At 39.3% G+C, this 26,845-nt stretch overlaps 1 long non-coding RNA gene across 1 annotated transcript; it reads left to right on the top strand.

Moving 5' to 3' along the window:
* The first annotated feature begins 3,937 nt into the window (after positions 1-3,937).
* On the top strand, positions 3,938-14,166 carry LOC130171304 (uncharacterized). The gene is made up of 3 exons (XR_008828122.1): positions 3,938-4,072; positions 7,648-7,691; positions 13,474-14,166. It is a non-coding gene; the product is annotated as an uncharacterized LOC130171304 (long non-coding RNA).
* Positions 14,167-26,845: the final 12,679 nt, after the last annotated feature.

Raw genomic sequence — 26,845 nt, 5'->3', positions numbered from 1 at the left:
AGAAGAACCCAGGACACTAAATTAGAAATGAGCTTTTGTGGTGATATTTATCTTTATAATGCTCCACCTAGTGATATAACTGCATTCATGGTGTAGAACCAGCCAGACAAGGCAACAAGGCCGGTGACTGATTATGTTGCGAACCTACAATTTGTAATGTTAAAACTCAGATTGATGGATGCAAGTTACATTTGAGCAAATCTGTGAAGTCAGCATAACATTTTATCTCACTGCAAAGGTGGCAATCTCTATCCCAGAATAATAAGTGGTTCGCCACAAGACTCAAAGCAGTTTTCTCTTCCTCATAAAGAGTTTAAAGAGCATAAAATTCAAACACAAGTACTGTAATGGAAGCCCGACTGTATAATTATACTCTTGTCTCATGTAGAGGTGCCTTCATTCCTCTCTTTGCTTCAGGCCATTTCTGATCCAACAGGAGCATCCAGAATGAGCAATAAGGGAGGTTGTGCAGTGTGAATGCAATTTGCATAGGCGAGTTCACCCTTCGAAAATTTGCCCAAAAGACATGATTGGGTTAAGCTATTATGATCTGCACAGGGCAGATAAATAGAGTCCTGCTGGATTGAAAGAAAAAGAAAACACAAATTTTTCTTCAAGATATGTTTACCGGACCTGCAGGGCAAGCATGCATAATCAGGATGTAATTCAATTAACATGTTGCCTCAAAATATCCTGAGCAAAAAAAAAAAAAAAAAAGCTATTTATTTGTACTACGAGATGTTGCATATCAATTGATGCAGCTCGTTGAGACGAAATCTGGAATGACATAGAATGACATATAACTAAGATGAGGTGAAAACATTTATCGATTCGAGTCCGCGCTGAAAAAAATTCTGATTTATAGACGCACTAGGGCTAATAGTGGACCTTGAAAGAGTATCCATCACCACTGGCATGTGGCATTGATGGCCTGCGAATGTGAGGCAGTTTTATGGACGCATTATGAGCAGGCTGTCTGGGCACTTTTAAAGCCGCATCACTCGGGGTGTCGAACAAAGCCGGTCTACATGTATTCACTGAAAGTATTCCTTCACGACATACCAGTAATAATCTGTGGCACACGCACAAAACACACGCATTATCCAATAATACCAAGAGCTTTGACCATTTGATGTACAATCGCCCTGTGAATACTGTGTTAAATACTATAAGCCTCTCTGTTATCTGTTTCTTCACATTCTCCCATCCCCACGAAACGGTCCTCGTTAGCTAGAAGCCCCAAAAATATCAGTGCGGAGAGAGCGAGAGAAGGCGAAGAAGATGCATCAAAGTGCCAAGAATTGCGGTGGATGTCTGCAGACCCTGTTGGCTTGAAATTCCAACCCTGCGTTCACGCCCACACTGCCTTGAAAAACAGCTACAGTAATTGCAGAGGGATTATTGTCTTTCCCGGTAGCAGAAGTAATTGTGTTTACAAATGGTCGGTGGAAATTTCAGACTTGAGAGGAACGCGGGGTCAGATTGGAAATGACAACTGCAGAACTTTGCATTTGTTTGAGGGAGAATTGGCTTTTAACAGCAAACACAATGTGTGTTGAATTTAGCTTTTTACCAAACTTCCAGCTTTCCATCCATTTCCGCACTACATAAAAAGCTACATTTAACAAAAGCCTGAATTTATCACATTTAATTGCGCCTCTAGCCATTCAAACGTAAACATCCTTTTTCTCTTCTACGAGGCAGATAGAGTCACATCTGTTGGGCCTATTCATTGCTCTCAAACAAATTAGAAAGCAGGAGGCGAAAGTGTGTGTTGAATTAAAAAAAAAAAAAAAAAAAAACCTACAAAAACACCACAGCATGTCTAACATATGGCAAAACTTTCACTGAAAGAAATGATACCAGTTGAAGTTCATCACCACAGCCTTGGAGGACAGGTCAAATGGGAATTAATGCTTCAAGCAAAGAGTGCAAATTTAATTTATGCTCCTGTAATCAAGTGTAAGAGTGAGATAAGTTTTTGCCTTCGCCATGACGGCAATGAAAATTGAGCCTCAAGAGCTTTTGAAACAACAAACTTTAAATAGAAAGATTATACTTCCACTCAAAATTATCTGAGACGTCCACACAAGCCCATATGCGTACCTGTTGTACACACTGAGCTGTTAAAATTATATGGGTCCCAATCTTATGAGAACTATAAAACAGAGTAATAAGAAGAGCATCCTCTTCGTCACAAGGAGAATTTACAGTGCAGATGGGTATACTGCCCATAAGCTTACTTTTCATGGCACAATATAAACATCCACACAATAGACTTTGACATGCAGATGGCCAGCTGTATCTTAGCCCAGGCAAACAGAGCACAACAGACCTTTGTGATACTTTTGGCATGAAAAGCAGCCGGGGAGATGGGGAGATACACTCATCCTTTATAATTTCAGGAGTCGGGCCCTGCCAGGTATTTAGAAGGCATATTCCCCGCTGAGTTGCCCTGCAATTTAATCCGAAGGCCCAGTCAAGCAAGACAGATGAATCTTGTCATCCTCTGAGAGGCAAGAGAGTTGACTGATCTGAAATCTTGAGCTGATGCATTAGATAGTAAGAAAATAGAAAAAGAACTCAATTTAGTTCCTCTTAGAGTAGATTAAGTCTAGAATATATGTCTCTCGAGCGCCGTCTGAAACCAGCGACTTCCAGCAATTAGGTGTTCGAGGACTCCTCAGCTGTCAGGGCAGTTTATAATGTTATTAACACATTTCAAGGTCTCGAATTTTGAGTCATGTTAAGACCGCCGGTTCAAAGCCTCCTCCACAGGTTCAGAGCCTCCTCTCTTCTGACCTGTTGCTACCAGAGCTCCAGAGAGAAGCCTGAGAGAGGAGATGTAAAATTACATTCAGACAGTTTTTTGTTCTTGAAACCACAAATATATCTTTTTATGGATCAACACTTCAAATAAAAGACTGGAAAAGAGTAAAATATGACTATCAAACTGAATGAAAATGTTTAGTATATTAAACAAATATTATAAGAATATTATCAAAGATTTATACTGGTGATTTCAGTCCACCTTGGAGACAAGATGCTAAACACACAGGTGCAGTCGTGTGAAAATAAAGGTTGATTTGTAACGTTTGGGTTTTGTGATGGGTTTAGTGTTTTCAGTGGCCTAGGTGTGGGCTGTGGTCCTCAAGCCTCAGTCCCACCATTGGCTTTGTTAATCCAAGTCCAGCAAGAGCTAGTCAGTCTGCTGCAGGCTGGGTCAGTGTTAAATAAATGTTAAAATATATTTCCATAGAAATGGAAAATTGGCAGAGCAGAGCCGCGCACAATCCAACCAAACCAAATGTAGTTGGCTGGGCAGGGACACAGACATCAGGAAAATGACAGTCACCCAGAACTCCTCTCGGCCATGCAGCCTCCCCAACCGTTTTCTGTTTCTTTCTGCCTCTGTGGAGTTTTCTTTTATTCTTTATTGAGCCATTGGATCAATTTGTGTCGAGGCCTCAGTTCTCCCAGTGGCCACTTTGCCCTTGGGCTCCAGTGATACCATGAGAAAAACTGCAAGTGTTACTGGTCAAACTGGGCTGCTTATGTTGTCTCTTACAAGTTTTCTGACGCCACTGAAGCTCGCCGATAGTGAGGACGACGTTAAAATGACAGTTTGAGTCATTTAATGTGGGGTTGTGCGAGGTAGTTATCAATAGTCAGTGTATAGCCTGTAGTAGATCCAAATCAGCTCACTCCTAGTTTGGAGAAGCAGCCGGGAGACGCTGAGCCGCGTGCTGCTGTGGACGGGAGCAATTCGCAAAATGTGGTTTAGCCCACAGAAAAAAAGCTAGTATTTGCTGAAGTTTGTTGTTTTCATTGCTTTATGTTATCTTCAAGCAGCCTTTTGCTTTGGAGCTAACGTTTGTGAACCGTTCAACTACAGTATTACTACGCACAAGCGTAGCTCAGCTGTTTGAGTCAGACAGAGCTCAAGGTGTGCTTGTTCGCGTGAATACGACAATTCACTGGTTGAAAAATGTAGTTCCACAGCAGCACATCGCTCAGCTTCCTCCCAGCTGCTTCTCCAAACTGAGAGCTGGCTGATCCGGATCTACTAGAGGTAATACGCTGACTATAGATAACGTTAAGTACCTCGCAGAACCCCACGTCAAATAATCCGAATTGTCGCTTAAAGCGAGCTGGAGAAAGGCTCACTCATCTTCTCCTTTTCGATAATATCTTAACTGCAAACCACCTGCGCCGCGATCACAGTGAATGATTGATTGCTGTAAATTCTCCTACTTAGTTCAAATATGTGTGGTATATAATTTAAACATGATACAGCCTGATGATGTTCATTGCTACGATACAATCGAGCTGCCATAACCACTGTAAAAATCCAGCTCAATGCAAATTATCACATTGCAGCCCTTGTCTTGTTCTGGATGAATAATACGTTCAATCAATTTCCCCTTCCTTTTTATCCGATGCACGTTAATTATCAATTATTTTATCGTGAACAAACAATGGTTTAAACTTTCACACTCGCACATTTCACCACTGAAGGTCAAATTTGCCCTTTAACTGCAGCTGCTCAAACCAAATCATCAAGTTAGCCGCTAGATGATCAGAGAGGGCCTTGTTAAAGTAACTGACCGATATTCATGCGGTGGGTTGCTTTGCTTTGGGGTATGTAAATGTGCTTTTAACAGCACTTTAACACTGCATACATTTAAACTGTTCTCTGAAGAAATGTTCTCAGAGGAAGTGTGAGTGTGCGTAAGAGAGAAAGAGAGAGGGGAGATTATTTCAAGAACGATTACAGATTCATTAATTTGTAATTCAAATCGGAAAGTCAACCAATAATTAAACTAAGTTTTAATCGGGGGGAAAATGTAACCATGCTCCTGAAACTCATTTATCACTTTTTTAATTATGATGTCAATAATTTCATATGGAATTTTTATTTATTTTTATTTTTTTTATCATCAGCACGTAAAAAACAGGGACAAAAATATTCAATGCATTCCAATGGAAATCTGCTCAAAATATACACATTAGTAAAAAAAAAAAAAAAAAACATAACATTAAATACAGTAATGGCTTGACACATTATTCACTGTCCAGCAAACCTATTACTTCCCATGTATGGATGATGCAATGTCTTGTAAAAGGTGGCAATACTCTTATAAAATGCAGGGAAGGCTTTACAAAACAGCGACAAAATGATATCATGTGAGATCAGATCATTCAAATGGATCAGGATCAGAATGATTTAACGACCACTCGACCGAGGCGTGGTGGACTTTGCTTTCGGTACAACAGTAACATGTCAGCATCACACAATGACGACCACAGCAGACAATATGCACAAATGCCACAAGACTTAATATTTGATTTGGTACAGGAGATTCAAGTGCGGGTACCTCTGAAAGGGTTAGAGGGAAGTGTTCAGAGTCCTCACTGCAGTTGGGAGGGGACCTATAGCGTCTCCTGTAGTGGGATCTGCTGGAAGAGGTGGTGAGCAAGGTGCTCGACAGGGGACAGGGAGTCGAAGTTGCTCGCTTAAGCCACAGTCAGCAAAGGAAATGCAGAGACAACAGTCAGGCTGTTGCTGTTTTAGCCAGGCAGTGGCAGCACAGCGGGGGCGATAAAAAACAGACTCACAGGGAGCAAACAGTGACAATTTGTTCTCCAGGGGGCTTTTTTTTTTTCCCACACAAAGTGACTTCACCACAGTCAAGAGTTCTCAAGCTTAACCACGACTGTGATCCCACACTGCTGGATTTCAGCTGCTTCTAATATAATCTAGGATTTAGCAATGAATTTGGGAACCATGGTTTGTAAAACTAGCCAGTTCAAGAACAGCATATTTAATATAAGCTTATCACCTTATTAATTGATGATATTGTCACATGGCATCTTTCTATTTGTTAGAAGTTATATTTTATTTTATTTTTCTCGTGCCATAACTCCAAATAAATCACATTGGAGAATAATCAACTAGTCTGGAGCAAAGTCATCCCACAAAAAAAAATTTGTATCTGTTCCTTTCATTGAAGCCATGCTTTTAATGGAACCCCTTTTCCTGTTAAAAGAAACCTTTTTTAACTTCATGAACAAAAAGTCAGAATGAAGAGAGATGCTGAACCAATTTACAGAGGCAGAAACACAGTAGAAATGTGTGTTTTTCTTTATTTCTTTTTTTTTTACCTTCCCTAGGAATATAAAGGTGGTAGTAGTACCTTTGTAGCCATGGCCACAAGTCACAGCAAGCCTCAGCTTTTGTAGTGATATCCTAAAATGCCTTGCAGAGATAGAATCAGGAGACTTAAAGTTTTCAAACAATATATAATTTGGAGTGTGTGTGTGTGTGTGTGTGTGAAGAGCATGGTACAAACCAAACACACCTAAAATAAGGGAACCAAAAACTGTCATCTGCTTTTAATTTGAGTGCAGTATTTATGTAATACCCTTTTTAGAAATACAGTTTGGTCTGACATCCATAACCTAACATGGGGAATGGTGATTTACCCTGGGTTTAAAGTAAACCAGCCCTCGAGAGACTGACAGACTGCAGTTAAATGTGGATTTCTGGCAGGTTTAACCCAGGGCCAAGGTTAAAACTTAGGTTTAACCCTGAGTTTCACAATGGACATGTGCCAAAGCCATTGCAGAGGAAGTGCAAATATGTGGGAGAAAGAGTGATTTAAATATTCTGTAAAAGATAAATAAAACGATTAAATACTAATTCTAACCAGCTAGTTACTGAACAGGGCAGCACAGTAGTGTAATGGTTAGCAGCGTCCCGGGCCTGAGGCCTTTCTGTGTGGAGTTTGCATGTTCTCCCTTTGCCTGCGTGGGTTCTCTCCGGGTACTCCCAAAGTCCAAACACATGCACATTAGGTTAATTGGCGACTCTAAAGTGACCATAAGTGTGAATGTGTGCATGACTAGTTGTTTGTCTCTATATGTCAGCCCTGTGATAGACTGTCGACCTGTCCAATGTCAGCTGGGATTGGCTCCAGCACCCCCCTGCGACCCTACAAGGATAAGCAGTATAGATAATGGATGGATGGATGGATGGATACCTACTGAACACACTATTGATTTCATATTTTAGAGTTTTGTCTGTGGTCTTCTAACTTGTTCGGAGCAGGTGGGTTCGCAAAATTTCATACCTCTGTGCACCAATCAGAATTCAGCAAGCTTCTCCCAATCCCAATCTGCTAAATCTGATCAAACCCCACACTCACACAATCCTGGCATTTTTGAGTGATAAACTCTTCATAAATAATAACTAAACATGTGTTTTTTAAACTCTGATTGTTGCTTATTTATTCATGAATATTAAATGTTACAGAGAAATACTTGGTTGACACTTAAAGGATCTGAAGCCAAGGTTTCTGGGGCTGTTTTTGTAACCTAATTTTCTGCCTCTGCAGTGCACAATCAGAAATGCATTATGAATGCTGTAGTTATATTGCCTATCACAGCTACTGAAAGTAGCTAAAAACAGAGCTGATACGGGAATGTTTGACCTGCATGAGTAATCATCCAGCTTTAGAGCTGCACAAAATCATTATTTTCTCCCTTGTAAGATAATTATTATCCATGATTGCTGAGTATACTGTATGGTCAAACATCTCAAAGACGCACCTGGAGCTAAAGAATCAGTTTTTTATTTTGCCACAGGCAGGGCATCTCAATGACGAAGCCTCTTGGATGGAGGCTGAAATGTAAGTACTAAAACAGAGAATCCAATTACCTCTCACATAGTATTCTATCACATAGATGACATTCATATGCGAAGCACTCACTGAATACAGTTAGGTGCCAATTTCTCATCATATATGGTTAAATATAGGGGAAAAAATTGTCAAATTGTTGGTGTACCAGTGTTTATTATTACGTTTAAAACTGATTAGGGAAGAGTGATTGTTATCTTAATCAGCACTTTACAGGATTAAAAATGTGTATAGAATGTAAAGTATCTGAAGTCACCTGACCGTGTATGGTCAAAGTGCGAAATGTAAGACGTAGGGCCGGCTGTTGCAGTGGAGATTTGACAATGGGAAATACCTAGGAAACTACTTCTTGCAACTGATACCTATTATACTTCACAAATTACTGTAAAATTATATATTTATGTATAAACAATCACCATTTATTTTTATTTTTATTTTTTATATTTTTTATTCAAAAAGCATGGCAGAATAAGCAAAGCAATCCAGCATTTTGTCTGTGACATTTTGTTCTTATAGATATGTTGACAAAGAATCTAGATCACATTCTGTTCTATTAAGAAAGAGTGCTGATGTCTAAAACAAAACCCTTTTCAAAGGAGGAAGGTTCCTGGTCGGTGAGTACTGCACATTGACCTGAAGAGGAAGAAGAAGTTGATTGATTATTTCATTTAATCTGGCTGCCACACCTCCACTCTATACCAATTCTCCTCCCTTCTCCTTCAGCCCACAGTCTTTTACTCTTTAGCATGGTTTTCATCATTACTGTAAAACACAATGACACCTCCAATCCCTCTTCATATCTGTGGCAAACAATTTCCATCTCCACAGCTTTGTTCTCCTTAATAGGCAATAGAATCACACTTAACTCCTCAAGCTTCTCCATCTCCATTCTACTGTGAAGAGTCTATCCATTAGCCTTGCACCTCATTGCTCCCAGCACCTGACCCAGAAACCAGGGGAAACTCAGTCAGGGCCACACAGCATCCAACGGCGTTCAGTCATTCAGTGCACAAGGCTCTGGTGCGCTGGCACCAGTTATTGGCTTTTAGGCAGTGTGCCTGCACTGCTTTGTGTTATTGATGAGATTTAAATTATACCCGGGGACAGTGTTTTATGCTTTAGTGCATCAGAAGTCAGTTGGCTGTGAGGCTGTGAGTGATGCTGAACCACTTTACAGAGACCACACATCACATTATTCAAAAAAGTTTGAGTATTGAGCTCGTCTAACTAAGCTTTGATTTCCCATTCATTTTTTTTAGCCAGTGGGTCAGGTAGCAGGACTACAATGAAAAGTACTGATCAAATACTCACTTATGGAGTTCAGCAGATTTAGGAAGCTTACATTAGCCAGCTTTTTGAAGAGGATGCAGGTTACACTTCACTGATGAGGACACTGTGTGTAGTGATTAGCAGTCAGGACGGCGTTGTGCAACATGGACATTGATATGAAAACACTCATACTGCAGCGTTGAAAAAATGATAGAAGAGAAACTCTGACAACACCAAATAGAGGCCAAATGTTGGCAGTGATGGATAGTTTGCTCTGTGGAAGATGGGTTTAATATCGTCTAAGTATACATAGCAAATGGCGCCTAAAATAAAAGAAATACTTGTGTTACTTTTTATGGAAGAGTGGGATGAATCTATTCATGTTATATCCCAGCTGCAGATGAGAGGCTGCAGACTCAGTACACTGAGGGAAAGTGGAAAATAGAAGCCACTTAGGCCACTTTTACCATTAACAAGGCAAGCAGAAAAAAAATTATTAAAACCACTTATTATTTTATAAGTTGGTAAAATGTACTCTGTGTAGTTTTGAGAGCGATCTCACCATATAGTCACGTTGGACTGTGGTTGTTGGATGTCTGTACTCTTTATCTTTAAAGCTTTGGAGAGTCTGTCTGGAGACTGTCTCATATTTGGACAGCAGTTTGGAGGAAGCTTCCGTCCAAGCACTGAGTTCTTGAGAGTGGAGGGGAAAAGAGTGTGGTCTGATATGCCTGTAGATAGGGTACCACGTGGGGAAAGCAGTAACCTGAAGAGTGGTAAGGCTGAGGATGGCTCTTTAGGGGCCTCCTTTTTATATTGTCAGATATTATGTACTGTGAGTGCATGAAGCACTCATCTTGCTCAGTGAGGAGCATAATACCGCAGAACTGTGTTTTACAGATAATGGCTCAGATCTTGAAATTTAATTCAATGGACACATTTCAAAGTTCAGAGTTTTTGATCTTTCTCAATGAAGATGTTGGCTCAGTGTTCAGCCCATGATAGATTTCTGTCTATTTTTATTACCTATATGTTGAGCTCTTCAATGGAATAGGAGATGTTGACCATCCAAGTGCATATCCAGTTTTGAAAGAGTACTCTTTCTTGCTCATTTTGACAGGACATTTTACAGAAGATATGTTATGCGTGTAGTGAGTCACATCATCAGCATGCAAGTACAATACAACAGATCTGTTAACAGATGGCTCTGGAGTTATGTGAGTAGCTTCTGTCATACTCCTCTCTCTAGGTTTGGACATTTTTTTCACCTGTAGAACATGATTTTAGAAGGTCTGCACCATGTTTGTTTCAGATGGTGCTCTGGAAATATTGGTTTACTCTGCCTTAATTATGTTTGTGGTCTTGTAGTCAGTGGCCTTTTGAGGCTGAATGTTATATTCTGAGGCAAAAATAATTTAGAATAGCTGGCAGTTATGTTCCAAAACACATTTGAGTAGTGGGAGCAAGATGTTTGCAATACATGACCTGATCCAAGTCTGATCGATCAAAGGTGGGGTGAGGTTTAGAATTTTTATGCCTCCATTGGATATTACACACTCAAAGCAGCGACTGATGCAGACGACGAAAAAAAATATAGGTTGCTGCTATGCAAACAAATGCTCAACCAATGGTTAAAGAGGCTAGTTTTCTAATCCAGTTTTTTTGCCGGGAATGGGTGACGGTGATTGTCACTTGACAAGAGCTTCGGCCATCGTAATCTTAATAATGCAAAAGGTAATATTACGTCCTCTGAGCAGCGCTACGTGTTAAGGGCAGACTGAAGGCTACAGTGAGTGGCTATCCTAAAGTTACGAGCTATGTGGTTAGCATGCTTACTTCAGTAGAAGAAAAGATGTGATACAGAGAAGAGTTAACATTGGCGTTGCTTTCCACCACTTGGCAATAAAAGCATTTAAGATTGATGCTTTTGAACTTTTTTGAACAGCTGTTAATGTTAAAGTTAGCTATGTGGCAATAGCAAAATTTACAAATAGCTCCTTTAACAGTGCTTTCTACTCTCCATTTATGACAAGGCCGAATGCAATTATTTGTTATGCAATGGTCAAGCATTTGTATCACATAGAAACAACTCCAAGGGGCAAACTCGTTGGATAATTAGGGAGTACAATAAATTGCTGTAATTGTAATGTTAAACCATCAAAATGGTTATCAATTAATTATGTGACTATAATAATAAATGATGGTGACCAATTGTAGAGCAGTATGTACAGGCTCATGTCAGTCCATATATTCCCTCATAGATATTTGCCTGGTGTTCAGGCTTTAGGATGTAATCACGCACAAGGTAAGAAAGCTATTTGATATGGTGTGGTGAATTGACTTGTTTACAAAACTCAATACAGTACAGTATTTTAGTTCTGTGCCGGTGTTGGTCCAGCACCTTGTGGGTTTGACACTTCATTCTCTAGAGGTTAACAACACTGAAGGAGAGCTGTATTGGATGCCAGCTTAACAGGAGTGCAATCTGGATTGGTATTTAAAAGATAATGGTGAGGCAAAAACCAATTAGCTTTGTGCGCTGTGGCCGTCCAGTGCTCACAGCTGTCGTCAGTGCAATTACAGGGTCACTCCTGGTGCTAGGTATGAGCTTATATCAGTCAAGCTAATTTAGCTGAGAAGTTAATTATGAAGCTGATTATTGCAGAGGAGTGGATGGTGTTTACTGTAGAGTTTTCATTTTTATCTTTTTTTTTTTTTTTTTTTTTTAATCTCTCATACCTGAGTAAAAAACATTGTTGGCACGTTCCTCCCACCATCCATTAGCTGAACGGAGCAGAACTGGCAATTAAAGCTGGGTTTAATACTGTACATGAAACCAGAAATCCAAAAGACTTTTTTTGTTTAACAAGCTTCTCAAAGTAAACATATACTTCATTATAACTATGCTATGGTTACAGTTATTAAAAAGGCAAACATTATTTGCAGATGCATGGAAGTCAGACACGCCCGACCACAACATCCGTAAACTGAAGGGGTGGGTATGCTTCACACAAAGATGCTGCCACTGGAGTGAGGCTGTGTTGGACAATCTTTTAAACTTCTAAACCGCATCGCTTAACTTCTTTAAATTTCTCTCTCTGAAGGTCTTCTTTTTTTCATTCTTCACACAACAACTTCCATTAATTAACGTGTACCGCCAAGTGCAGACAGTGTCAATGCCCTCAAGGAAAAGTAATTCCAAGGATACTAAATTGGTGTTTTATGTGTTTGCTGTTTTTAATGTTGATTTTTATCTTTTATCTTTTACCTCTTCTACCACAATTTTTTTCTTCTGTCTATAGTTCTATCATCTTTTTCTTTTACTTTATTTTAAAACACCAACATTTTTGTATCAAAGGACACCAAAGATGTAATAGATCCAAGAGTCCAGTTTTCTTTGAATTCAGTGATGTAGATTTGTTGTCCATTCCCAAACTTGGAATATAATTTGGGCAATAACACAAAAAACCTTTCTTTACTGGAGCACCTTTGGGTGATTTAGAATAATTGACTGGTTATTTTTTTTCATTATCTTACCTAGAGTGACTTCAAAGAAAAGACAGACCACACTCAATGCATCCCTTCAGCTTCAACTGGATTCAGATGTGTGTTTCCATGACACATTCAATGGTGTTCAAGACTGACAGATACTCTTAAGATGGAAATAAGGTCTTCTACCAGACGCCTGTGAAACCAAATTCCAACAACCTGACAGACAGAGCACAAAGTGAACTTCCTACAGTACGACAGTCTGCTGGACAGTCCATCACTAAGCATCAGACAGCTTAATTAAAGGAATCAGAATAAGATCTCTGGAATGCGGCTTGACATTTTAACGGCTCTTAAAAGTGATTTCTTTATCGGCATGATTATAAGAGGAACTAAGGTTATTACCAGGTCATTATAAAGGATGAAATGGTAGCTGAGTGAATCTCCGCTCACATATCTTACCCGTCTTTAATATGTTCTGTCTTTTTGTGCGTGTACTAAAAACTATTCTCATATGTTAAGATTTTTTTTCCTTTCTTTTTTTACCAATCTTTTTACCAGTTTCATGACAAGACTCAGAGCTTTCTTAAAATAGGTTTCAAGTATCTCTTTTCTCTGACATTTTTACAGTTCCATCTCCGCTGTGCTGTTCCTTTTTGTCTTGCTTTATAGCCCATCCACTTCCACACACAACTGCACATTTATACACAGGTACACAGACACACATGGAGAAGGAGAGGATAAAGACAGACATATATTCTCATTCTGGATCGGTTATTACTATTGTCATTTTTATTTTTTTAAATGAAACGTGATGGATAATGTAATTTGCATTATATATATATGCCCTCACACCTGTTTGTTGAATGCTTTCATCCTCTTTCATCCTCACACAAACACACACCAAAACCCCTTTTTACTGTTTAACGAGTCAAACGAAAGACTGAGTTATGATCTGTATATTCTGTGCATAACTTTCCACATTTTTACATGCATTTCCCATCTTCCCTTGCAGATGTACAAACACCCACACAGACCAGAACCAGCTGGCCATTAACAACAGCAGAACTGTCCGTAATGATTTCACCTGTCAAGTGTGATCCTGCTGCGTGAAGCTGCATACAGCAGAGTGCTATGGCCACCGGGAGTTTCAAGTCAGCGTTGACAAATGGCCAAGCCTGGCAGTGGATCAGCAGACTGGAGGGCTGTCTGAGTTATCACTCCACCAGCAGACACTATTACAGCCACTGGGTTTGTCTGCAGGCTGCTGTACTCGCTCAGTCATCGTCTCACTTGCTTCTACTGTCTTCCTCCTCTGTCAGCCTGTTTCTCTTTCTCCTTATCACTTGTAATTCTAAATGCGAAGTCAAAGATGCCTCAGCGGCATGGCTCTTCAAAAGTTAACAATAACACCAAAAGATGGCAACTGTTAAAAAAGATACGCGGGGTTGGGATGACTCAACATGCTTGCCTTTCTTTCCTGTAACACCCTGCCTCACTTTCACATTTATATTTAAAGTTGCTCAAGTGTAGCCAGTAGTTGCAATGTAGTTTTTCTGCAACTGATCCTGACAAGGCCCGATCCTGTCAGAAAATCCAGCTTGATTCTGTTTCATTTTTTAATAAAGACTTCAGGCTTGGGTCAAACTCAGCACATTTTTTGACTGATTAAATTTCATGGCTATGCACTGTAAGTCATTATATTTTAGGGCTGTATTTTTTATGTTTGACAGTATGCTATGTATCTTAGGAGTTTTTTTGGTCAGTGCTGCAGGCTGCTCTGATACTTTTTGCTTTATTTCATGGTCTGGGAAATCATTCAACTTCGTGTCATTGTGTGTGCGCTTGTATTCATCATGTTGCAAGGACAAAATTATGTTTATGCAGTCACATCATGGGGACTAACTTCAGAAACCTTTTAAAAAAAGTCAGCCCCTTTAATGCTAAAATGTGATGGTTTACCACATGGGGGACTATTTGTAAGTTTTCATTGATGGCAAACATGGTTTCTTGCAGGGAGCAGGGGGTGATGGTTGTTTGACAATGGCTTCGGCCATTGTTGTCTTGTAATATATAATATGTCCTCTGTGCACTGCTACAATTTCAAGGAAATTTGGAGGCTACAGTGAGTCGCTATTGGAACGTGACGAGATGGATAGTTGGTTAGCGTGTTAACTTCAGGAGAACATAATAAAGACAAGAGTTAACATTGCCTTTGCTTTCCACTGCTTGAGACAGCAGCTACAGGAATGAAATTTGATGCTGAACTCCCAACATGAACTCCTCGTTTCTTGAATGTAGCCTCCAGTCAGCCCTGAAGACTCACCGCTGATACTAGGGCGAATCATCGTCTTGTAAACGCAACGATGGCCGAAGCTTTTATCAAGCAACAACCACCACCACCTGCTCCCAGCAAGAAACGATGTCCTGCGGCATACTTTCCCATTGAGCCTAAAAATTACACTTCACAATTACAGTTAGAAATTACAATTAAAATTTACTGGATAATGATGGTTGAGTATAAATATAAATTTTGTATTGTACCTTGAATACAGCAGTCGCTGCACTCACTGTGCTTAAAGTTATCCTGGGTTATGCTTCAGGCAGTGTCACATACTGAAGGGCTAGGCCAGCAATGCTTTCTTCCCCTGCTGTTTTCGAATAATGAATCATGATTGGAAAGCTTGTTCCCAGCAGTTGAACTGTGGAGGTCTGCATGTGAGTATAGTGTATTTCTTACTTTACAAAACCTAGAATGTGAAAATCTGAAGCCAGTCTCAGCAGTTATTTACCATCTTCGTGTAGGTGGCAGAGCAGGAGTTCTTTTCAACAAATCTGTGTATTTATTTTTCAAAACAAACATTGCCACCATGCTGACAGCTCAACCTCAAACTTATTATTATTTTCTTTTTAGTTCAGGTGGAAATCGCTGTTACGTGCATTTATGTAGTTGTGCATGACAGTGACAAGTATTTGAATTCCCGCTTATGTGGGACATCTTTTACATTTAACTTTAACTTATTTGGAAAAACAATGCACAAGTTCATTTGGTGGAAGAAGAGAGAATGCAACATGCTCTCTGTCTGATCTGCTGTACAAAACACATGTTGTTTTCTGCTCTGCAAAAGATGTCCCTGCACATTTCTGTCTATTCTCCGTCTGCTTTTTGTCCGTCTCTTGCTCTTTCTCTCCCTCAGTCTCCCTCTTTGTCATTCTCGGTTTGTGTCACTCTGTTGCTGATGTGAATTTTTCATCACAATACTTGTCTGGCTTTTCTTATGTACACACAGCAAAAAAGCTTTCAGGGCTCTTTGCATGATGGCTATTCAGGGAATGCCAGATGTCTGTTCATTGTTGTTGTTGTTGTTGTTGTTGTAAAAAAAACATATCAGGTTGTGTAAAGCATGTTGTCACTGAAAGAATGACACAAATCCTTCAGTGGGTGAAAGCAACCGAAAAACTTCTTGTACTTTCTGGGGAATATTAAAATACTATGGTCAATATGTTCCATAATCCAAACTTTAATAAAGTGACAGAATAGTGGTACAAAATAGAACCTAAACTTCCCTTCTAACAAGAACCATTTACTGTATTTTAGCACTTCTAATTGGATCAGATATTAATATTTTAGATGTAAACCTATTTGTCACCTCAGATGTGCCATAGCAAGTTTGTTAGAAATTAAACAAACTGGAAAATTAAAAATGTCTGGATTCATCAACCCTGAAGGAAACATAATTACTGCACACATTATGTTCATTGCTAGTGTTTTTCAGCCCAGTAAGTGCTTCATTCATACATAAAAAACAAAGGACTTGAACTTGCGTCCTGCATCCAAAATGTATTTTGGTTAGGCAATAATACTTGAGTTAATCTTGGGAAAATTAGATGGTTTTGGTTCAGTAGGCCTATTGTTTAAAACGTACGTTTCCTTTCTCCTGTCACGGCTGAGTTCTTTTTTCAAAGGTCCCATATTTCCTCTTCTCCTGCATTTTATTTGAAGGGTTGAAGCATAAGAAGATATATTTGTGGTTTTGAGAACCAAATTCCATCTCAATGTAGTTTTACATCTCTCCACTCAGGCTTCTCACTGAAGCTCTAGTAACAACAGGTCTGTGAGTTCAGAGAATCTCTTCTGATTGGCTTTCTAAGTGCTCAAATAAAAAATAATGCAGATTTCAGGTAAGGCTGTGTGCTTTTCTCTGTGGACTTAGCACTTTGATACGTTCACAGTATGAATATAGAACCTAGACCTGCTTTGTAATCCAAGCAGACAAATCTCACAATATGGGACCAATAAAATTAAACTATATACATTCATCAGCCTTGATTATTTCAGGTTTCCTTTGCCCCCCAGAGGCCGAAAGTAAATTAATTGAGCTTTAAAACACTGTGAACTTCTAAATTGTAGCATTTCAAAGGTAATCAGTAACTTCCAATGATATATTCTTATACAGGAATTTGAGTTATAGATGGAAAATCAACTTTCTAAACTAAACTTAACAACATGACTCTGAAAACATTAATATACAGTGATGAAAATGAAGCTAGTCTAAATACAGACAGAAATGCAGTTACGTAGCATTCTGTGTTTCTATTCTTAATTTTATTCTTCAGTCTTTATTCATACTGTTCCTCCAGGTGGCCATTGCCCTCTGTTGTATGAAGATTGTACCTTCACCATCAACACATCATCCACTCATCCTTTTGAGGATTTTTTTCAGGGTCGTGTGGAGGACGGGGCTCGGGCCTATCCCAGCACGCTAATGATAGTCAAAGCGCCTGGACTACATTGACTGGGACATGGGTTAACATATTCATCACATTCATCCCTTTGGGCTGTTTTGAGTTTCAACCCAGCCGACCTGCATGTGTGAAGACAGGAAGAACATAAACTCCACACAGAAAGGCTACAGTCAGGTTAGAAACCTACGACCCTCTTGATGTGAGGCAACTAACCACTGAGCCACCGTGCCGCCCATCAATAAGTCATTACCTCATTAATTTTGAGACATTTTATCATTACCATAAACAAATGAGTTCTTTGCCAAGAGGATTAACGGCCTCTTGCGGCTGCAACGTTTTGCTTTGTGTGCTACCAGGTCAGAACTGGCAGGAAATCTTCTGGCTCGCCTAATGCACGCTGATTGCTTTAGGGTAGAAAAAATAAAAAATAAAAACAAGCAGGGGACACTAATTCATCCAGTACAAATGGAGCTAAAGCTTTCATAGTTCCTGGCAAGAGCAGCAAGAGAAAGGTGAACAGAGTAATAAGTCATCGCCACCATTTTTATCCCTTTCAGAAAAACAAAACTATGTTGAGTGATGCCAGGCAGGGGAAAGGGAACGCCGGGTGAGATAAGTTTGAAGTAAGTGTAGTCTTAATTTTGAGGATGAACAATACCACTGGAATTAATTCAAGGCTGCTTATTCTTCCACTTGGCTGCTTTTCTGACGTTTTTTTTTTTTTTTTTTTCCGAAGTTTAACAATTTCTATCGTCAATGAGATGTTGACATGTAAAGAATGTTATTAAACTGCCTTGATGAGTTTGTTGGTCAGAGGTGAGTGAGCTCCTCCACTTGGAATTTTTAATCTTTTCTTGTTTAATGATCTTCAATTACAGAGGGTTAATTAAAATAGAACTGAAAATATGAGGAAACATGAACTCTAACGATACTGCAGTTATTGTGCATATTTTTTTCCTTTAGAAAGAGAGCATAAAACTGTTTCTGGAACGTATTTGTGAAGGGTCTAAGTTTAATTGAAATGAGTACATCACTTTATATAAATAGACACTTAACACATAACGTCAAATGTAATCTAAAAGACTTGGTGCAGACAATTACTGAGGCTGTGATTTTTAAGTTTGCCTGATTAGAGAAGATCGTCTGTATATATATCTAGATATAATTCAGCCACAGAACAAACAACCTGTCTGACATCTGGAACAAAGAACTGGTCTACCTTTATGCCAACTGGTTGGGTTTGAGGTTCTGATTGATCTACTTGGTGTCAGTCAATTCTGGAAACACTGTTTGAAGAGAAAGAGAATCTTTCAAGGAATACAAAGACAACCTAATGTGTTGTAATAATTCTTCTTCTTGCATGGATATCCCCATTTTGACTTGACTTGTAGTGCGCATGAAAGAGTACGTAGACGACGATCTACTGTGTGTGTGTGAAACGCGTCCTCCAAGCAATGTATAAATTAAAACAACTTTGTATATGGCATCCACGGCTGTCTGTGTACATGTCCACACGAATAACTGAGGTGTTAGTTCCAAATCGGTTTGTATCAGCTTTGCACATATGGACACTGCAATTTATTCCCTTCATTCTTCTCTTGAGCTCTGTAAAAAAAAAAAAAAAAGAAAATATCACCCCAGAGAAAGTCTTGAGGCTGCCTGCTGCCAATAGCAAATCTAAAAGCTTTTATAAGGACATGGAAAGAAATTAAAACCAAAGCACTGTGACCATTGAGTCTAAGGTCGAAGTAGATCAGTTGAGAAGAGTCAGGTGAGTCAGGGCCAGATGAGCTCCGATACAACCTGTAGACCTGAGGGTTATCAGCCTCAAGGCAGAGCAACAGGAGCATGAAGCCTCATCAGGTCAGTTAACAAGAGACTGATGACAAGCATACAGACAAATGAAGGTTTAAATAAATAATTGCAGCAACACAAACGATCTGCACGAGCCAGTGATTTTATTGTCATGTACAGTAATGTCATTTACAGTTTGACAAATTTTTTCTTCAAAAAAAAAGAAGAAAGAAACGAAAGAAAAGTAACTAATTAATAATTTCCTTATTGATGAACTGACCTTTATCTTCTTGATTAATAGTTTGGTTTGTACAATTAATTGTTCATATTATCAGAATAAATGCATATTAATATGTCAGCGGATTAATAGATTAACATTATGACGCTTTAGCAATAATCCAGAAAAGATAAGATAAAGATAACATGAATAATGGCAAGAAGAGAGACGAACTAGAGTGGCACTATTTTTTTTTTAGATAAGATAACATCCAAACATTATTTTTGGAGAAATTGACGGATATGTTGACAAATGCCCTCACAATGTCAGGGAAAGTGATCCACCCCTTCATTCGGATGGGCACCGAAATTGAATGGGGCCTTGCCTGGTCCGTGCCACATACCTCCACCAAACAAATAGACTCAGGTGAAAACCTCACCTCCTTGGTGGAGGTAATAATATGTTGTAAAGGATTTTGACACATTTAAGAGAGACGCTGTAAAAGTAAATAGAATAGGCCCAGTGATCTACAGCTAAACCCGCTGTTGTGGGAATGATTTATAAAATGGTGTTAAGTGCTGAAATGAATGACCCAGTCTCCTCGTGGAAGCTGGATTGCTTCAGATAGGGACGCTGTTCATCCGAGGGAGCAGACTCCCTGTCTGCGGGGTTGTGTGGGAGACAGGAGGTGGGGGGTGAACATCAAGCACCAAATTTCATAACAAACACAACAGAGCTCTTAAATTCTTGGTTTTGGCAACTGCTTTAGTCAATAGCGAACTCAACAGATGTTTTTATTTATGTACAAATTTAACCAAGGCACAAAACATCAGCCCTCCATATGGTAACCACGATGCTCTGGAACTGTGTGTTTTATGTTTGTTTGTTTTTTTTTATTTTCTTTCCGCTTCATCTGTCACATGAGTCTGATTCTTGTGCTTCCTTCTTTGTCTTGAGACTTTTTGCTGAAAACTGTGCTGGCTATCTAAATACAGGAGCAGCAACAACAATATATCACAAGTAGATTGACACCTGTCAGAAATAGTTACTGTATGTCTTTCTTTGCTCAGACAGTTGACATTTGCACCTGAATTGAAATAACTCATCCAAACAGATCCCACTGTTTATGTGAAAACAAACTTCTGTCCAACAAAAAAAGTGCTACTTTGACATTCCTGACAAATTGTCTGTATCTTGTCACAAAAGCTATTAAAAGATTGTTTTTCTGTGTTTAAAAGAAAATTTCACTGTTGTTGCCCACTTTCTTCAGTTTCAACAAATGAATAAACAAATCAAAACATATTACTACTCCTGTTTATCTTCTGTTGTTTTTACTGTTTTATTTATTTAGCATTTATTTTAATTTTTTAATCACATTTTTTGCTATTTTATTATAATTACAATTGTACAACAACTGTAGTTTGGAAAAGTACAAGTGCATTTAAAAAATAAATAATGTCACTGAACAAATTCTAACATTGTGCAACACTTTGAACATATGTGATTTCTTTAACCAAGGTTATTTAAAGGTACACTGTGGGTTTTGTTTACTTTTCTCACAATATCCTTTGTGTGTATCCCAGTCTGTGTATTTCATATCTCAGGCTACATTTGCCGAGTGTGTGTTCTGAATGGTTTGTATTCTGCATTGTTTACATCAGCTTGTCTTCTCCTCTCCTTTTATCGGTGCCCATCGCATTACAACACATTGTGGCCACCAACTGTTAACTTTTGGCAGAAACATGCACCATATCATCCCCATATCATCCCCTGGGATTTGGCGTGCTGGAAAAAATATTGCATTATAATGCCACTTGTAGAAAAGAACTGGATGGCATGTAAAACCATTAAAGGGATAGTTTCGGTTGTTTGATGTGGGGTTGTGTTGAGGTAGTTATACGCTGTCAGAAACGAAGATGTGCTACTCTGGACAGGGTCATCCGCAAGAAAACCTGATGGCCGATTGGTTAGGGCACATACCATATGGACATAATGAGCCCTGAGCAGCAGGTCCCTGGTTCCACCCTTTATTACATGTCTCTCCCCTGACCCTCTCTCCTGTATTTCTCCACTTTTCCTGTCAAATTAAGGCATAAAATATGACCCCCACCCCCCCACCCCACCCCTCAAAAAAAAAAAAAAAATGCAATTGTATGCCTCCGCCACTCAGTCTAGTTTCAGGTTACGTCCCTGTTTATCCAGAGTTATATAAAACACAAAAACGTGTTTTGTGAGGTCATGGTGACCTTGACCTTTGAACACCAAAATCTAATCAGTTCATCCTTGAGTCCAAGTGAATGTTTGTGCCAAATTTTTTCTGTCAAAGCGTTACGGACAGACGTTGTAATACTGTCGTTCAAAAGGCTGAGGAAACGTAGTTCCAAATAACCCAGACTATCACTTTAACATCCACTTTTTAAGTTGAAGTTTTTAACCTTTTGATTCTGCGTCCCCTTCACAACAACAACAGCAGAAGAAGAGTTTATGGACATACTGTTGAACGCTGGTTTTACAGGAAAGAAACCATTTTATTAGTCACCATTGACACTGGCTCATAATGTTTTTAATATTGTGTTTCCTTTAGGGCTGGTCCTACATTAGTGTCACATTTTGGAGCTTTACATTTTAGGATCACTTCTCTTGTATTTGTAGATAATTAATGCCTAATCTGCCTTGCTGAGTGAGCCATGGACTACATCTGCAGTCATTTTTAATGGATTGAGCGTTTCTAGAAGCTGTGATCACTGGCAGCTGGTGTCTTAAAAAAAAACTGGGGAGGGATGAGCAAAAATGAACAGAACATCCTTTGAGACTTTGTAGACTTCTTAAGCCTACTTCTCTGTGTTAACTTGAAAAAAAAAAAAAAAAAAAAAACTGTGAAAAACATGTCAAGTTGTCTAATTTTCTTGGCACCAATCAGTTTATTGACTTAACATCTTTTCCACTGCTAATTTTATATTCTAATGTTTTATTAGAATAGCTCCAGGGAATAATGCAGGCCGTTCACTGCGGCAGCCACCAGACTGCACCAGCCCTCTGTCAGCTGGACGGGTGGTGCTGTCATGTTTACTGGTTTGTCTTTATATGCAAATGTACTCAAACACTTTATCTGCTTTGTGTCATTGCCTTCATCTGATGTTTAGAATTGTGCACTTCAAATATCATACATATTTAACCTCCCACCGCAGCATGGCCGCTGTTGTTTTCACCTTAAGAATTTGTGTATGCGTGTGTGTGTGTGTGTGTGTGTGTCATCATGGCAAAATGTGGTCCTGGAGACTGTGGCGGGAAACTACCACAGATGCAGTTTTTAGTACTTTGGCAGGTGTTTGTTTGTCTGTGGACAGATTTTGTCAACACCATTGTCACGACCCGGCTCTTAGGCCATGATAAAAGGAGGGAAATGCACACAGTTGTACTTTGATACTTTCACAGTATTAATATAGAACCTAGACCTGCTTTATAATCAAACACCAAATGGAAATCTCACTTTATACAAGATGGGTAATTTAAATGCATTCTGGGTGGACTGCACCCAGTTGACGTGAGACGGACAAGAAACATGAGCAGCAGCCAATAGGACAAGACAGAGGCCAGAGAAGAGCCAGAGAACTGTCACACCATAGCGTCACAACTGCGCAATATAGTCACTAAACAGGTGTGTAGTTGAGATGAAAAAATATGTGCGTGGTCTGAGTTCCCATATAATAATGTGGTAATGACCACTGAGTACTTGTGGGTCATAACATCAACATGTTGTCAGGCATGTCTGGTGTGATCCCATCACAAGACGGCCTCTAAGTTTTTATTCTTGCTATTTCCTGACTTATTTGCTCATTAACTTGATGTTGGAACAAAGATGAAATTAATTAATTAATTGCCTGCCCTCACTTACTTGGGCTTAGCCTTTAGTTTCAGAACAAATTCCTAATTAAAGTTCCCCCTTTTCATCTTAAAAAACGAGTGAAGGAGCCCCCCTCCTCGTCCGTCCCCAAGGACCAGCTTCCTCGAGCTGTAACCTGATGAGCTGCAGCTGATGTACAGTATCTGCCTTTCAGATCTGCTTAATGATTTAAGGGAAAACATGAATTTAGCAATACTTTGGAAAAACACTCTTAATTTCAACATTTTTTTTTTTCAAAGTGCTTCTGATCAACTTCCATCTGCAAACTCCATCCAGACCGTCAGTCATGCTGATGACGAACGCTTTGGAACGGTTTTGAGCTGCTCTGACAATCTGAAGAATATTTAACAGAGAAGAATGACAGATAGTTTCTGTTTCTGCAAAAATGTTATGTAATGTTAGTGAAAAAGTGTTTGTGTGTCTTTTTTAAAAAACGTTTTAATTTGTCTAATGAGTTGTATTTTGCCTTTTGAGGTGAAAACTGCTGCGCTACTTTGTCAGCACAAATATGCACATTGTTGAGACTAAGCGTCATTGAGCAAACTCCTCTGGGGGCTTCTGTGTTCAGCATCAGCATAAGTGATTTATTCTCATATCTAGGGTCAGTCCAGTTTTGTTTGTGTTTTTTTTCCAAACCTGCATCAGGAGTTTACACTTTTAAAAAACTTTTAGCAGATGCAGGTGGTCAGGAGTTGTGCATCTGCCCCGCTGAATGTGTTTGTACTGAACACAGAGGCCCAGATTCAGTGGAGGAGTTCAAAGAGAATAATGGGCACTATATCAGTCATTATCTTTATTATTATTCACATTCATGTTGTATTTGAGCAACAAGTATGGAGAATGTTTTGTTAACATATCCCTTGTCACACACATGTGTACATGCAAATATATATATGTTTTTGTTTTGTTTTGTTTTTTTCCAATATGATATATTATTTGTTTGCAAGGCCACACAAATCAAGACGTCCCAATAACAACGCTTGCAAATGACGTCTTGAGATTTTAGTGGTGGTGAAAAGCTGATGTCATTGATGTAACAGCCGCTGCATCATCAGTGAGTCAGGCAGGCAAGTCAGAGGCAAGCAGCAATACAGAAAGTGTGTCAGAAATATCCAAAATCTGCCGTTCCTCGAATGACCACTTGAGGCTGGCTCCAAAAGCGACTCAATGCCCATAGACTCCCATGTTCAAATGTCCAACTTTAGAGCAGAAATAAACATGTTTACAGCCTGGTGCATAAAAACAGTTTTGGTCCCTATAGCTAATTTCCCCCGTTCATGACAACTGCACAGGGGGTGAATTTTTATATAACTCACCTGTTTAAATTTTATTAAGGCTTAAAGCAGAAGTTCCTGACCTTTTCCAACTCATGGCAGCATCAGGCACTGCCAAGATGGCAACAGCGGAGCAACTGTTCTTCAGAAACCTGTGGGTGACATCACGGACGCTAGGTCCATCTTTACACAGAATCTATAGGAAGACGTTTGTCCATCCTAGAAGAACTTAGACCATAGTATGATTTGATTTTGGTGTCACTTTATTATTTTATAATGTGAAATGTTTTTATTTATTTAATTGACAATAACACATCACTCGCAGAAAAATTTTAAAAATAAGAAATATCAAAAAAAAGTGTTGATCTGTATTAACCACAGAGTTTTACAGTTCCACTGAAAGCATACTTGGCAAAACAAATTCATAATGTAATTTTCAAGTAATTCCTTTTACTTTGTCCACTTAAATATCAAAGTACTTGTTGAAGCACTTGGCAAACAGCAACGTGTTCACATTTTAACAGGTAATGAGTTAAAAAAAAAAAAAAGCTTTTTGAGAAGGGCTACAACTTCCTGCTAATTACTCTGCTTGGTTTGGTTTGGGAATCCAAGCAGTGTCTGAGGCAGACTGAGGCTGCAACCTAAGGATTTATTCTTATAGCTTTTTACATGAGGAAAACCCTGTGATCTCTATTCACACTGCTTATGTACCAGTATGCTCAGTGTTGCTTGGTGTGTTTCTTAAGATTAAGAGTAACATCAGAATTTTCATCACAATTTTGTTCTCAAATTGTTCTTTACTTGACTCATGAATGCTTCATCTGACTCATGCATTTGCAGTATGAATACATGATGGTCACATTAACATAAGATGACTAGGTTTTTTTTTTTTTTTTAACTCACTTTTTAAAAAACAGAAATGGCACACCTCAGAGATTCACAGCTTGTCCTCTGCAGTGTCTTTGCATGCCGCTCAGCCCGGTGTATTTCCAATTCACTCTCTCCCTGCCCGGGCGTATTTTTCATCTTCATTTCACAGCTGCAGCATCAAAGGTAGTTTCTCTGTGTCCATTAAGCTTTTAATGCTGAGGAAACAATCCATTCTCCCACAGCAATGTCCCCTTCACTGTGCATTACCTCTGACCCTTCCCTGCTGGACACCTCTCCTGCTGTGATTTTTAGGGAGTTGAAAGGTGCAGACTTAACTGGCTCCTGGTAGATCCAAATAAGAAAAAGGGGGGGTGGTTTGGATTTGACATCTTGGTCATGATAAAAGGAAACTACTTCCCATGCAGCTTGGCAGAGTTTGATTTAGGCAGGTCTGAAGTAGATTTCGGTGCCTTTTAAAAGCAACCAGTGGAGAGGTTTTTTATAAAGAAAGGAAACAGGGAAAGGAAAAGCCACTGTCTTTAACCCAGATATTGGTGATTCTTAATGACTTTATTTCCCCGCCTCTTGTAAAATGCTCAGCAACCTCATCAGTAATCAGCAAACATTGTTGCTGACATTAAAAAATCAAACATATTCCATTAGCCTTTTTTTAGCAGACAGCAAAACATTACGTCGTTTTAAGAGTTCAATGTGCGATAATGTCAGCTTTTCAATGAGGAATAGATGTGTGCTTTCATTCACAAAGAGGTGACAAAGCCATTTTTTTTCTCCTTGTTTTCAAAATTCAAACCGAAAACACGGTGAAAGCATAATTACGCCAAATAATGTGCAATCATGCCAAGCACTTCTCTCCCTCTGCCTCTGTCTCTCTCCCCCTTAAAACCATCCCAAATCAGTTTTATATGAATGTGTAATTATTTTTGCTGCACACAAAAAAAAACCAAAAAAAAACAATCGGCATCCTGCAATTTGCTTCCTCGTTGGAGGCCGTGTACATCTGAAAGCGGGGGTTCGTTCTCGGCAGCCAGCGTTGTCACCAAACGTACAAAACACACTAGTATTTTGTTGTCCCCCCTCCCCCTCCCACCTCCCCCCCCCCGTGCTAACATCCTCTCTGTTGCTTCAGTTAACAATTTGGGAAGAATGCGAGTGAAAGATAACACCGAAATTCTCCACATAAGGTGAGTGTGTGTGTTCTGCTTTGCAACAGCACACAATCGATTTGAAATAATTACAGTCTTTATTGAGCTGGGTTTGCTGTTGTGGGTATTTAATATCTTGGCTCTTGCGTGGAATAGCGCTTCACTAAACGTGCATCAGCGTGCATCAGCGTGTGGGAGTGTAAATGTGCATTTCACCTGAGGAATGTGTCAGGACTGTATTTTACCTTCATGTCGCTTTAAGGGCTTCAAGCAGCGCACATCATCAGACCGACGTCAGTTCGTGGCAATTTTCGATAAAGTGCACATCAAAGGCTGTCTGATGAGATATGGGCACATGTCAGAGGAAAATCTCTCACAGCAGTGGCTTATCGAGGCGGGATCTGTCAGGGGCCTCCTGA

This window comes from Seriola aureovittata, chromosome 6, assembly GCF_021018895.1.
Source record: "Seriola aureovittata isolate HTS-2021-v1 ecotype China chromosome 6, ASM2101889v1, whole genome shotgun sequence".
NCBI lineage: Eukaryota > Metazoa > Chordata > Actinopteri > Carangiformes > Carangidae > Seriola > Seriola aureovittata.
Note: the sequence above shows the minus strand (reverse complement) of the source record. Positions and strands in the feature narration are given on the sequence as shown.